This window comes from Apus apus, chromosome 1 (genome assembly GCF_020740795.1).
Source record: "Apus apus isolate bApuApu2 chromosome 1, bApuApu2.pri.cur, whole genome shotgun sequence".
Lineage (NCBI taxonomy): Eukaryota > Metazoa > Chordata > Aves > Apodiformes > Apodidae > Apus > Apus apus.
Genome location: NC_067282.1, coordinates 96,550,321 through 96,562,383, shown reverse-complemented (window position 1 = coordinate 96,562,383; position 12,063 = coordinate 96,550,321). Strand labels below are relative to the sequence as shown.

General features: G+C 42.6%; 1 protein-coding gene across 4 annotated transcripts in view; it reads left to right on the top strand.

Moving 5' to 3' along the window:
• Positions 1-2,114: 2,114 nt before the first annotated feature.
• Positions 2,115-12,063, top strand: part of CLDN14 (claudin 14) — a 30,104-nt gene continuing 20,155 nt past the window's right edge. For all 4 annotated transcript variants that reach the window (XM_051608169.1, XM_051608166.1, XM_051608168.1 and 1 more), the window contains exon 1: positions 2,115-2,359. The gene's annotated coding sequence lies outside the window, so the exon portion shown is untranslated. The remainder of the gene's footprint in view (positions 2,360-12,063) is intronic.

Sequence of the window (12,063 nt, the reverse complement as noted above, 5' to 3'; positions counted from 1 at the left end):
ACTAAAATGTTTGTTCCCATCTTTCACACAGGCCGCTTCTAAGTACTGGAGGGCCTGTGTAAGGTGTCTCCAGAGCATCTTCTTCTCAAGGCTGAACAACCCCAACTCTCTCTGCCTGTCTTCAAAGTAGAGATGTTCCACCCTTCTGATCAATCTTGTGGCCCTCCTCTGGACCTGGTCCAACAGGTTCATGTCATTCCCATGCTGAGGACTCCAGAGCCAGATGCAGTAGTCCAGGTGGGGTTTCACCAGAGCAGAGTAGAGGGGGAGAATCACCTCCCACTTCCTGCTGGCCATACTTCTTTTGATGCAGCCCAAGATAAGGTTGGCCTTCTTGGCTATAAGCACACATTGCTGTGTTATAACCAGCTTTTTTGTCCACCACTTCCCCCCAGTATTTCTTCTACAGGCCTGCTCTTAATCCTTTCATTCTCCAACCTGTACTGGTACCAGAGGTTGCCCTGACCCATGTGCAGGACCTTCCACTCAGCCTTGTTGAAACTCATGAGGTTCGCAGTCTGAAAAGGGCTCTTGAAGTCTCACTGAGGCACTTGGCTTTAAAGCTTCCACTCAGTAATGCAGTGCTGTCTGACAAGAGCGTCCATCCCCAACTTCACATGTTTTTGAGACCACATTAAATTCTGAGCATGTTTTTTTCCTTGCAGGTTTGTCTATCAAGCCCAAACAAACAGAAGTTGCAAGGCAGTCCATAAGGGAAAGGAAACTGTAATTTTATTTATTCATTTATTTATTTATTTATTTATTTATTTATTTATTGTGAGAGAGAAAGTGTTTTCCAAGATGGGAAGTGTTAACCATGCCTACAAGAAACTATAGCTCCTGGGAGCCTTCCAGTGCTTTTTAGGTTGGGAGCTGTTATATTCACTGAAGTCCAGTCCCACAACACAGGACATTTTGTCTTCTCCCATTGAAAGTATGTACTTCAGAGTTCGGGGTTAGTAGAGAAGAAAATCTTTATTCCTCGAGGACATTCATCACTATACCCATAGTGTTTCATAAGTTGCAATGTGGGATTGACCTTCGCCACAGTTTTCCACAGAAGCAGCTCCCAAAGGGAGGAAGATTGCCCTATACCAACAAATTATTTTGCAGCCTTTCTCCTCCTGCTGCTCCATCACCACCACATCTGTCTATCAGAACACCAAGACAAATGGAGGGTCAGGAGAAGAATATTTATGCTTGCCCACAGTGTACTATTTCTAAACCAGCTCTGGCAGTAGAGAGAAAGAGAATCTTCTTTATTGCCTCAGCTCTATTTTGGCCACAGTTTCCACCTACTTTCCAGGTGCGTTTGACAAGTCCCCTTTTGGGGTCTGAGAGGGAACAGATTACTCCAAAGGCTATGGTCAGCTCAACATACCTTCTTGCAAAGTGAAGTGGCTCCCTGTAGGGGAATGTAGCAAGAGACAGGAAAGAGGAAAAATAGAGGTAAAATACTTTCAGTTGCCTACTCCTAATATGACTTTCTTCCTTAGTTTAGCTGTGTCACTCCATGTTCATGTTATAAAAAACAGAGGCTCTGGTATTGGGTTTGAGGGGGATAGGAAAACAAATTACCCATCCTAGTTTCACACTGAAAGCTGAATTCTCAGACTGTAAAGCATACTGCTGTACATTAAAAAGTGAGGTAAAAACGTATATCAGACTAAATGGACCCCATATTAGCCAGCCATGTTCAGCTGCACTGTTGTCTCCACCTTGGTGACCACCACCCTAAAACTCACAGGCTCCTTGTCTCTAGGAGACTGTAAATAATCAGCTGAACTCAATGCTCCTGTTTCAGCATTGCATCCTCCACCAAAATGCTAGGCACGCTCTGTTTTCTGACACCTCTCCTCCCATGACAAATTTAGACAGCTTGGGTCATGTACTACCAGCTGGTTACTGACACAAGACTCCTCCTAAGCAAAGGATCTGTCTGCAGCATTTATATGTGGGAAGATGTGTTTCTAATTCCTGCTTTCAAGGTCTCCTTGAGCGCTGCCCTCTGGTAGTTACTGGGCTTGTCCTCTACAGCATCTCCTAGCGATCCGTGTCAGATGATACGACAGAGTCCTGCAGGAGACCAGCTGATGCAGACAGCGGATCAGGTCTTCACTTAGCATAGAGCAGGACAGCCCTGCAGGGTGAGCATGTCACTCACTGCCTGTGACTCCTCAGCAGCCGGTGTCCCGTTTCCCTTCGCGACGCAGTACGTCTCGGCTCTAATCAAGTGTGTGATGGTATTACCCTTTAGCACTTGTAGCCCACCGGGGATTATCACCAAGAGCTTCTGTGCTGATGTTTCTGAAGCATGTAGAGGCAAGTTGTCGGGATGTCAGAGAGCTGTACAGAGAGCGTAAGTCACCCTGGTGGGAAACAGGCACTTCTTGCCTTTCCTATTAAACGCGCGGATGAAAGAGAACGAGTAACAAAGCTTGCTTGTCGTGGTTTTGGAAGCCTGGCATATAAAGCTGATGGTTTGTGGAATGAAATGTGTAAACTTAACCTATATATCTGTCAGGAATTATTAATCAGCCAGCCTTTAAAAAAAGGTTCTGTTTCTGCACCAGTCGAGTTTGTAAGAGTAGTACGTTTATTTAGTGCTGTTCCAAAAGAAGATTTCCCCCACCCAAAGTTATTAATAAATGGGAATAAAGTTTGGGCAACATCACATTTTTACATGGTATGAGACTTGAAGGAGAGTGATTTCAGGATGTTTTATTTTCACCTAAAAAAGAAAAAAACATCTATTCTAGCCTGCTTTGAACACAGAGGGCTGTTTTAACTGTCTGGCAATATTCCTGTTGTTTGCAACTGAAAAGCACTAGCAGATGAAATCTTTTGATTCCTTACTGATTGCTTCTGAACAGCTTCCCTTCCATGACGGCAGATGTCAACATCAGAAGTTTACACAAAATTTTAGGTCCAGCAGTTAAAGGCTCAGACTTTTTAAGAAGGAAAAAAAAAGCACACAGGCCTTTACATCAAAATGAAAATTGGGCAAAGATGCACAGATGTACAAGGTCTCATTTTTAAGTAATTGTCACATAATATTTACATTATTTCTGTACAAGCTTCAGTTTTTGGAGTGCATTTTCTTTTTCACTTCACTTCTTATGTTGCCAAAGGTTCATGGAGCCTTCCTAGCTTTTGGATTTGTGCAGACAGTTCTGACTAGCAGAAACAGCTTGAAAGGAGCCAAGAAACCAATCCACATGCACCTTCGGAACACATATTGAACACATCTTTGCCAGGCATTAACCTAAACAGAGCCAGCCTGTAATAAAGCCCAAGAACTTATTAATTCACAGAGTGCAGAAGCAGGTGCTAGGAGTCTGCTACTTCTGCAGTTTTAGTTTGTGCTTCTCTTGTGATACTTTTTCCTACTCTCATTTAACTGTTAGGGTAAAACTTACCTTTCCAATACATACTGATGAAGTGAGCTGTAATTAGCAAGGGAACTCAAGAACTGAGGATATTAAATTCACACTCCAGAGCCACAAAAACCCCCACCTACCTTTCCATAGTTATTACAGAAGCCAGCAAAGGCGAAAAGGGACATCTACCTTATTAAGATCCAGTGGCCTACATTTTTGCTTGAGGAAAGTGCTGATGCAGTAACCTGAACCCCATCCCATTATTTTCCTAGCTCTCTGCCAGTGCAGTCCACTCAGTGTAATGTCTTGGTGGTGCATATTGCTCAGCTCATTGCTTGCATTCATGCAGCAATGCCTCTCAGAGTGGTGGTGGCACAGCAAGACACACACAAACCTTTCTCCTTTAGGAGAAGCTTCCATTTTCCTGTCCAGATGAAATTCCACTAACAGGTGTGGGATGTTTATTTGTGTGGGAGGGCTAGAGTGTAGTGAGGTATACTGTATTGAAAGGTCAAGCAAAAAGTCTCATATAAGAAACAAGCAAGATAAGGGAGGATTTAGATACAGGATGAAAATTGTAAAACTGGCTTAAATATTACTATTATACTTTCATGGGAGGGAGAGAATATGTTAACAATTTTATATTACGGGCAAACACAATATAAAAATAAGCCTCTGAGAGATCATCATGCCTCTCCTCTTTACTCAGGCTGTATTTCTTTCTTAAGTAATAACTGAACTTCCTTCACAAATGAAATCCTGAGTAAAGAAAATGAGTATACAATGGCATCCCAGCTCCTGAGTCATATACATAATTATATCATTGAGCTAGTAAAAGTCATCAATAAGGCTGCATTTGTCCATTATAATAATTGTTGGTTCAGTCGTTGTTCAGTATAAACCTATGACCTCGATGTTACCTCTCCCACACAGTAACACAGAGTGATTTGGAAGTGTTTGAAATGCACTTTGAAGTTTTGGTCCCCTGAGGGTTATGCCATGCCTTAGCTTATGCACCACTTCCTTTACATCAATTTTGAAATTATCAGCCAATTTCAACCAGATTTGAGAGAGCAGAAGCTTCTGAGATATTAGTGTCCTAACCATATTATAAAAAGAAACAGCTAGGCAGATAAAACTGTCCCTATGAATGCATAAGAAAGGCGGCAGCAGCAGAACTGTATTTTCTAAATAACACAGAGACTCCACAGGGATGCTCAGTACTCCACAGGGATCAAGTTTTTTGGGCTGACTTCTTACTAAAATACAAATACCTGCTGCTCACCTCATTACAGGCCAGGTTTCCTCTGTAATGTGAGGACTGGGACTGTCCTCTGAGAGGTGCAAAAATCTAACTTCCATCTAGAATTGTACAGACATTCAAAGGGAGATGGGTGCTGAATGCAGGTGCCATCCTAGTTACTCAAAACCCCCTCAGCTTCCTAAGAAACAAAAATACCACAGGTTACTAGCTTCTACCTCCTTCTCCTGCATATCCTTGGGCTTCACTTGCTTAATTGCCCCCCAAAAGACAAGCAGAGATAGATCTTTTCTGTTTCCAGAAAACGAAAACTGTCCCCGGCTACAAAGCAGTGCTCAGTGAAGGCAACCACAGCTGGAACACTGGGAAACTTCAAAACTTCTGGTTTAATGAAAGCCCTTACAAGGAGAAATAACTAAATGCTATAATTTTCCACATATGCTACACTGTCCCTTTGCTAACCGTCCTTCCTCCAAATACAGAAAGGCTAAGTCTCAACCTACTTCTCCCCACTCTCTTCTGCGTTAAAATTCCCTGTGAGGCAGAGCTGGGGACTCTCCCTTCTCCACCTTATCAACCCAGACAGCTGGAGACACCTCACTTTCCCTGCTTATAGCCTTGACTAATCCTTTGAAAGATGTAAGGTCTCTAACACAGTTAATAACATATTAATGTCATTTTTGGTGCCTCTCATGTTGTATCTGATCTTCCTGCAATATTTAACTATTGAAAATCTTAGTGTGGGCTAAAGGCACTTGCTGCAGAACTCGATGTTTCCTGTTTGGTACCAAATTTTCAAGATTGTGCTAAATTTTGAAGAACTTCTGTTCTGTGCACTTACTCATGCACACACATAAAATCCATGTCCACAATATGAATCACAGAATCACAGATTCACAGAATCACAGAATGGTTTGGGTTGGAAGGGACCTTAAAGATCATCTAGATCAAACCTCCCTGCATGGGCAGGGACACCTCCCACTAGATCAGGTTGCTCCAAGCCCCATCCAACCTGGCCTTGAACACTTCCAGGGGCAACCTGGACCTGTGTCTCACCACCCTCATAGTGAAGAAATTTCTCCTAATGTCTAAGAGAAAGAAAATGAAAGGAGGGGTAAGAAGGGGCAGGGAAGGGCAAGGAGGGAAAAGGAAGGGCAAGGAGAGGCAAGGAGGGAAAAGGATTAAGCTCAGTTACACCTATTTCACAGGTGCAGAAGCAAAGATGACTGAAGGGACCTGAGCAGTGCCACCAGGCAGCAGGGGTAGGAAAAGGGACACAAGCAGCAACATCTGCCACTTTGCTCTCTCAACAAGCAACACTAATGTTGGACAAGGGTAACATGCTGAGAAAAACTCTCTGGAAAGTCAGCGCTGCAGATACTGACATACAGATCCAGAGGGAGGGATAATCATACTTGATACAATGAAACAAATACAAATGTGACTCATAGCCCTCTGTAGCAAGCAAAAGGCTGACATTTTGAGAGCTAGTGGAAGTTTTTCACACAGATAATATGATCTTGCTGTCTAAAACAGCCAGAACCTCTCCTTAATCTGGTGGAAGTGCTTTGACTTGCCCTTGGGCAAGCAAATCCATCTCCATGTGCTGTGGGAACAGCAAACCCCACTAAATCAGGAGTCTTCCAGCAGGTTCCATCCTTTTCCCTTTGCCTGTTTCTCCTCCCACTTTGGACCAGTGCAGGAGTGAGAAGCAAGCCATGGGATGCTTAGGATATGGTGTCTTCCTCTCCAAAGAGGCATCTTAGGAATCACCAACAACTTTCAGCAAACATGACTCTGCCTTTAGCTCTCCTCTGGCTCTGCTGCCACTGGGAAAAGACAAGGGAGCCTCGTGCAATGCTCTAGCATCAACAACCCAATTTTGAGGGCTGGCGGCTCCCATCTGGTAAAAAAACAACCCAAACTGCTCCAGGCATTCCCAATATGAAATATAAGTGGTTAATGTTATTCACAAAGATAATGCTAATGGAAGTGTTTAACTGGCTATTGTTATGTGCCTGGACAAATAGTGCAAGAGGAAAAGTACTTGAACCAGTTAGATCCTTCACAGAATATTTTCATTCCTTTCCCTGTTAGTCTCAGAAGACAGTAAAGGGAAATAAACCCAAAACCACTATTTCTGTCCATCCCCCAGAATGTAACACATCATGAGCTTGAGTGAGAGCTATTATTCTCTACCCTTCCTTTTGCAGGTAGTTGGTGCTGCCATAAAACCTTTTGTCTGGTGAGGTAAAGATAGGTTTTCAGTCTTCATTCCATATTGCTTAACTTTTACATCTTTAAAAAGATGTCAATATTGCCTTTGCAGTATAATATTTTCGTAGTTCTCCTTGTGTCTGTTCTAAGTTAGCTTAAAGATAAAAGAGGGGATAATTAATTTGTGCAAAAGAGAAGACAGATCTTTAAATCCTTTCCTGTTGGAAAGCAAACTGAAATGTGTGCTTAGTAGTGGTGGCAGATAAGGGTTTTTTCATATTCCTCCTTTTCCCAAGAGGAAGAAGGTGATTTGTAAAAGCCCTTACTATATAGGAGAATCCACTTAGAGTGTTTGAGGACATGAATTCGATCTCAGGCCACGAGCTTCAGTGTTCTTGTAACGATCCTCTTGTAAACACTATTTATCAGCATCGTGCTTCTAGAACACGCTCTTTATAAAGAGCTGGCATGATGCCTCCAATTGCAGTATTCAACAACCAAAGAAATATTGCTATTAGTCACACAAACCCAAGAAAGATGTTAAATATTCTTCAGCTGGAACATTATCCTTTCACTATCCATTAAGCCAGCTGGAGAGGCAGGCCTCGTAGCAAATTGGCCAGGGCTCTTTTCTATGGCTTGTTTTTGGATGCCATACAAATGCCAGTCATTGAGCAGTGGAGCTTTTCAAAATTGTTCTGAACTAGAAAATGACATGCTGAAGGTAATAGTACCTTTCCATTGGCTTCAGTGAAAACAGATTATGTTAAAAAGCTGCTGCTGGATCCTCTCGACACAGATGATTTCTATTACCTACTACTGGTGTGTGTCCATGAGACTGTAGTTCCTGCTATGATCCTTAGACACATCCAACGGTGCGCTGTGCTTATTGCAGTGTTAAGCTTGGCACTTTCATCTTGTTGTCTGTGACTTGTAACTGTAATGATATTTTCTGATCATTGCATTCTAACTGGCTTTCATTATGAAACAACAGGATTCACACATTTTTTTCACCAGGTGAGATTCTGCCCATCCTCATCCTTATACGAGAATTCACCAGAGGCTGCTGTTTCACTTAGTTTTGTAAGTTCCTTGGCTTGGTGTACTACATCTGTAGTCTTCAAAGAAAAGCTCTGCAGTTGTTAGTTTTGTGATATCTTTTGAAGGAGCTCTTTCAAAAAGCAAGAGGATGTGTCCTCTGCTCATTCTTTAAAAAGTTGACCAGATTTGCACAGACCTAATTTGTATTTGTATTTCCTACAACAGAATAGCCTGTAATCTATTTATGACCATTTCTAGTCACAAACTGAAGTTTACAGCTTATATGACACAAGATGTGGAAAGAAAACTCTCAGATTCTGTGCCACCAGCTGTTCCTTTCCACCATCACTCCTTCACCCCTAGAAAGCTAAACTGGTCACAAAGTAACTGCAAGAAATATACCATAGGTTTCCACCAGCTGGAAACTGAACATGGATCAGCTGCTGGTAAGGCAGCTACTACTTCTCTCCAGACCATCAGTGCACACTCCCTGATGGGAAACTGATCCAGAAGGTCCCAGCTTCTGCTGTGTTACTAGACTAGTTTCAGTTTGCTATTTGTATAGTGAAGTATTGGTCAGTATCAGCGTGTGTGATAGAAGAAATTGCTTCTCCTCATTGAATGAAAATGAGTTTTTCAAACGGACTTACATTAAAGAGTAAACTCTGCTTCCTTGGACTGTGGAGTGGAACCCTTCGACTATTCCCATGAGTAAGAGAAAACTTGACTTTCAAAACAAATTAATTGCTTAGGTCCAAAAAACTTCTTCAACAAAAAAAAGGTTTTTTTGAAGAAGCTGCTAAGAAAGGTATGGTGTAAAGTCAGAAAACATCAGTCAAACAGCAAGATAAATACACTGGATTAGGTATTTTCTACCACTCTTACCTTATCTAGGAGTGAGTAAAACTTAGTACTTCTTCCTTGCAATTTTAAGGGTTGGTAAACCCATGTGTTTCAGGTTCATACAGATGCCTAAGCAAAATATCCTTCTGACAAGGACCCTGAAAACATTTCCAGTTGATTTTGAAGTCTGTCATTTACCTTTCTCTCTATGCAATTTGAGCTATGGCAATGGTGATACTTTTGGCTCTGTTGGTTTTCAAGATGTTTCAGCATATTGGATGAGGGAAAGGCCCTGAGGGAGAGGCAAAAAGAGACCTGTGAGTCATGGAGAACAACAAAAAGGGGGAAGGGAAAATAAACAGGTCAAAAGTTTTTCACACCTCTGGAGTTCTTGCCCTCCATCCCTTGTACTGCTGCACATCTCCCTTTCCCACCTCTCTGCTTCAAGAACTTCGCATGATGCTCTTCCCTTGTGGCCAGTGCACTGTATGTTCTATCATGTTCCCTGTTTACACACACCTATCTATCACCCTTCATTATTTCTTATTGCAGCAACACTCCTGTTTGTTTCATACCCAAGTTCTACAGTCCTCCCCTACAAGGAGGTTTAACAGTTTAAATCAGGACCAGCAATTAAATTAGTGATAATAATGCTCTCGATCCCCTCCTACCTAGGTAGGGAAAGGAGAGAGAATAAGGAGAGAGGTTTCCGGATTGAAAACTAAACTAGGTAGCTTTAATGACATAGTAATGGTAAAAGAAATTATGTACAATTATATACAAATGTGTTCAGGAATGTGCAAAACCCTATTGCCTCCCCCTAGCCCCAGCAACTCCCACAGCATCTCCTGAGCTGTGAACAGTCCTGAAAAGTCCCGGAGCTGCCAGAGCGAGTGGCAGAGCAGACAGGAGATGAGGGGAGAGTTGTGAGGGTCTGGAGTGCATGAGCCTGGGGATCAATGGTGACGGATAGATGGAGTCCTCCTCAGACACCAGCCATGGACAGAAGAGGAGGGAAGAAGAACTTCACTTGCATGATCCCTGAATTTATACTGAGAGGGATGTATATTATGGGATGGAATTGTTTCTTTGGCCACTTTTGCCATCTGTCTAGTCCACTCCTCCCTGTGGGAGGGTTATAGGTACGACTCTTCTGCTCCTTTAGTGTCCCAGGCAGCAGATTAAACAAGCAGAGCAAAGTGGCCTTGGTCTCTCAGCAGTAACTAGAAACATCACTCCACTGGCTGGAAAACTTGCTGCTGGTTTCAGCAACTGTGCTGCTTGAAAGAGAGTTCACTGAAGGAAAAAAGCAGCAAAAAGAAAATTGTCTTTATCCTGACTGAAACCAGGACATTTCTCTTCATCCCTTCTCCATATGAGGAGTTGTGTGCCTCTATGTGCTCATCTGCAGCTCCTTCAGTGGAGTCTCCAGATAACTAAGAATGAAAAAAATCCAACATCTTGAATTTAAGGAAAACCGGAACAAAATTTGCTCTGTGTACTGGAGTTTTTATGTAGTATTTTCTGCTTAAATATACAGTGAGAGGCACACTGTGAATATTTCTGCTGAATCCTGTGCTGCAGACTATTATAGAAAAAATACTTAACTGTTTTGGAAAAAGTTATTCCCTGTCTTCTGGGATACTTCCGTACATAAAGGACTTTTTGTTTGGTTTTTTTCTCAGCATGAAGCAGAGAAGCCAAGTAAACTACTGAACCATCCACAGTGGGGCTGTGAGTCAGCTCCAGGGAGCATCTAACCAACAACATGTCTTTCATGCCCTTAAGAAGGAAGGTGGAGGTTTCCAGTACCTTATCTCTTCACAAGGAAGTGCCTATCACCTGGTTTCTGATGCCAAGTACATCACAGGCAGATAGTTTACTAAGTTCTTGCTTTTAATGAAGTCAAATTCCTTTTTTGAAGTTGGGCTCAGCAATTGGGAATTATTCTTCCCCATGCAGGAGATCTGTGCATTTTAGACTCCCAGACTTTTTGTGTGTATAAAATTTTCAGAAATGTCCAAGAGATGTAGGAACTCAAGCCACTGCAATGTAAAAAGATAAATGCTCTTAAGTCTCTTTGCTGATTCAGAAAATGTTAACTTCAGTCCCTACTGATCATAACAAGAGCAAGAAGGAAGAAAGATTGACTGTGAGCTATGCCCAAATAATTTCAAGATTTTACAGCTGAAAGACAAGATCATTGAAGCCAGTTATTTAACTGGACCAGGGGTCCAGGGGGAGTGCAGAGCACTGGTGTGAAGTGCTTTCTTTGGCAAGTCCAACTCAGGAGACAAGTCTCTTGAATCTGCTATGGATTCTCAGTGCCTTTTTGTGGTTAACTCCTGCTTGAGAACTTGTTGCTTACAATAGTCTCACTTGAAGGTGATGAAAGCATAGTTTGCTCAGGCAAGTTCCACATCCAAATATAAGGGGTACAATTTCCTGGCTAGTTTCAGATGAAATTAGGTGTTCCTATTTTGGTGTTATGAAACAGAAAGAGCAATGGGAACCTTAGGTCCTGTCCTGGTGTGAGCCAGGATGAAGCCAATTTTCCTATTACTGATTTTTTTTCCTTCAGTAAGCTTTCTTTTAGCTAGTAGCAAAGTGTTCCAGCTAGGAATGATAAAAAATGGTGGAATGTTTTTCTAACTGCTGGGTCTCCAAGGTCGCACCTTCACTCTGCCTACTCAGACACTATGTGGAGATCTATGACCCCCTTGTAGGAGGCTGAGTTAGACAGACAGCAAAACTGGCCAGAGATATTCCATTCCATATATCTACGTAAGCTCAGAGGAAGGTCAGAGATCACAGAAGACAACTTCCTTCCTGCTTCTCCTTCCCTTCTCTTCCATCCATGGCCGGTGTCTGGGGAGGACTCCATCCATCCAGCACCATCGACCCCCAGGCTCGAGCTCTCCTGACCCTCATCACTCTGTGCTTTCTCTCCGGCAGCTCCAGGACTTTTCAGGACTGTTCACAGCTCAGGAGATGCTGTGGGAGTTGCAGGGGGTGGGGGGAGGCAATAAGGTTTTGTACATTTTCTGAAAACATTTGTATATAATTGTATATATTTTCTTATATCATTAGTGTTTAATTAAAGCTGTGTAGTTCAGTTTTCAATCCAGCCAAGTCTCTCTCTTTTTCTCTCTCTCCTTCCCTACCTGGGTGGGAGGGGGAGGGAATCGAGAGCATTGTTGTCAAGCTGAGTCCAACAGTGACAGGTCCACATCCATCTTAGCTGCAGAAGGGCCATTCCTTCCAACAAGGATGTAACCATAGCTCCTGCATACCTGTGGGTTTCTCCCTATTTGCTAAACT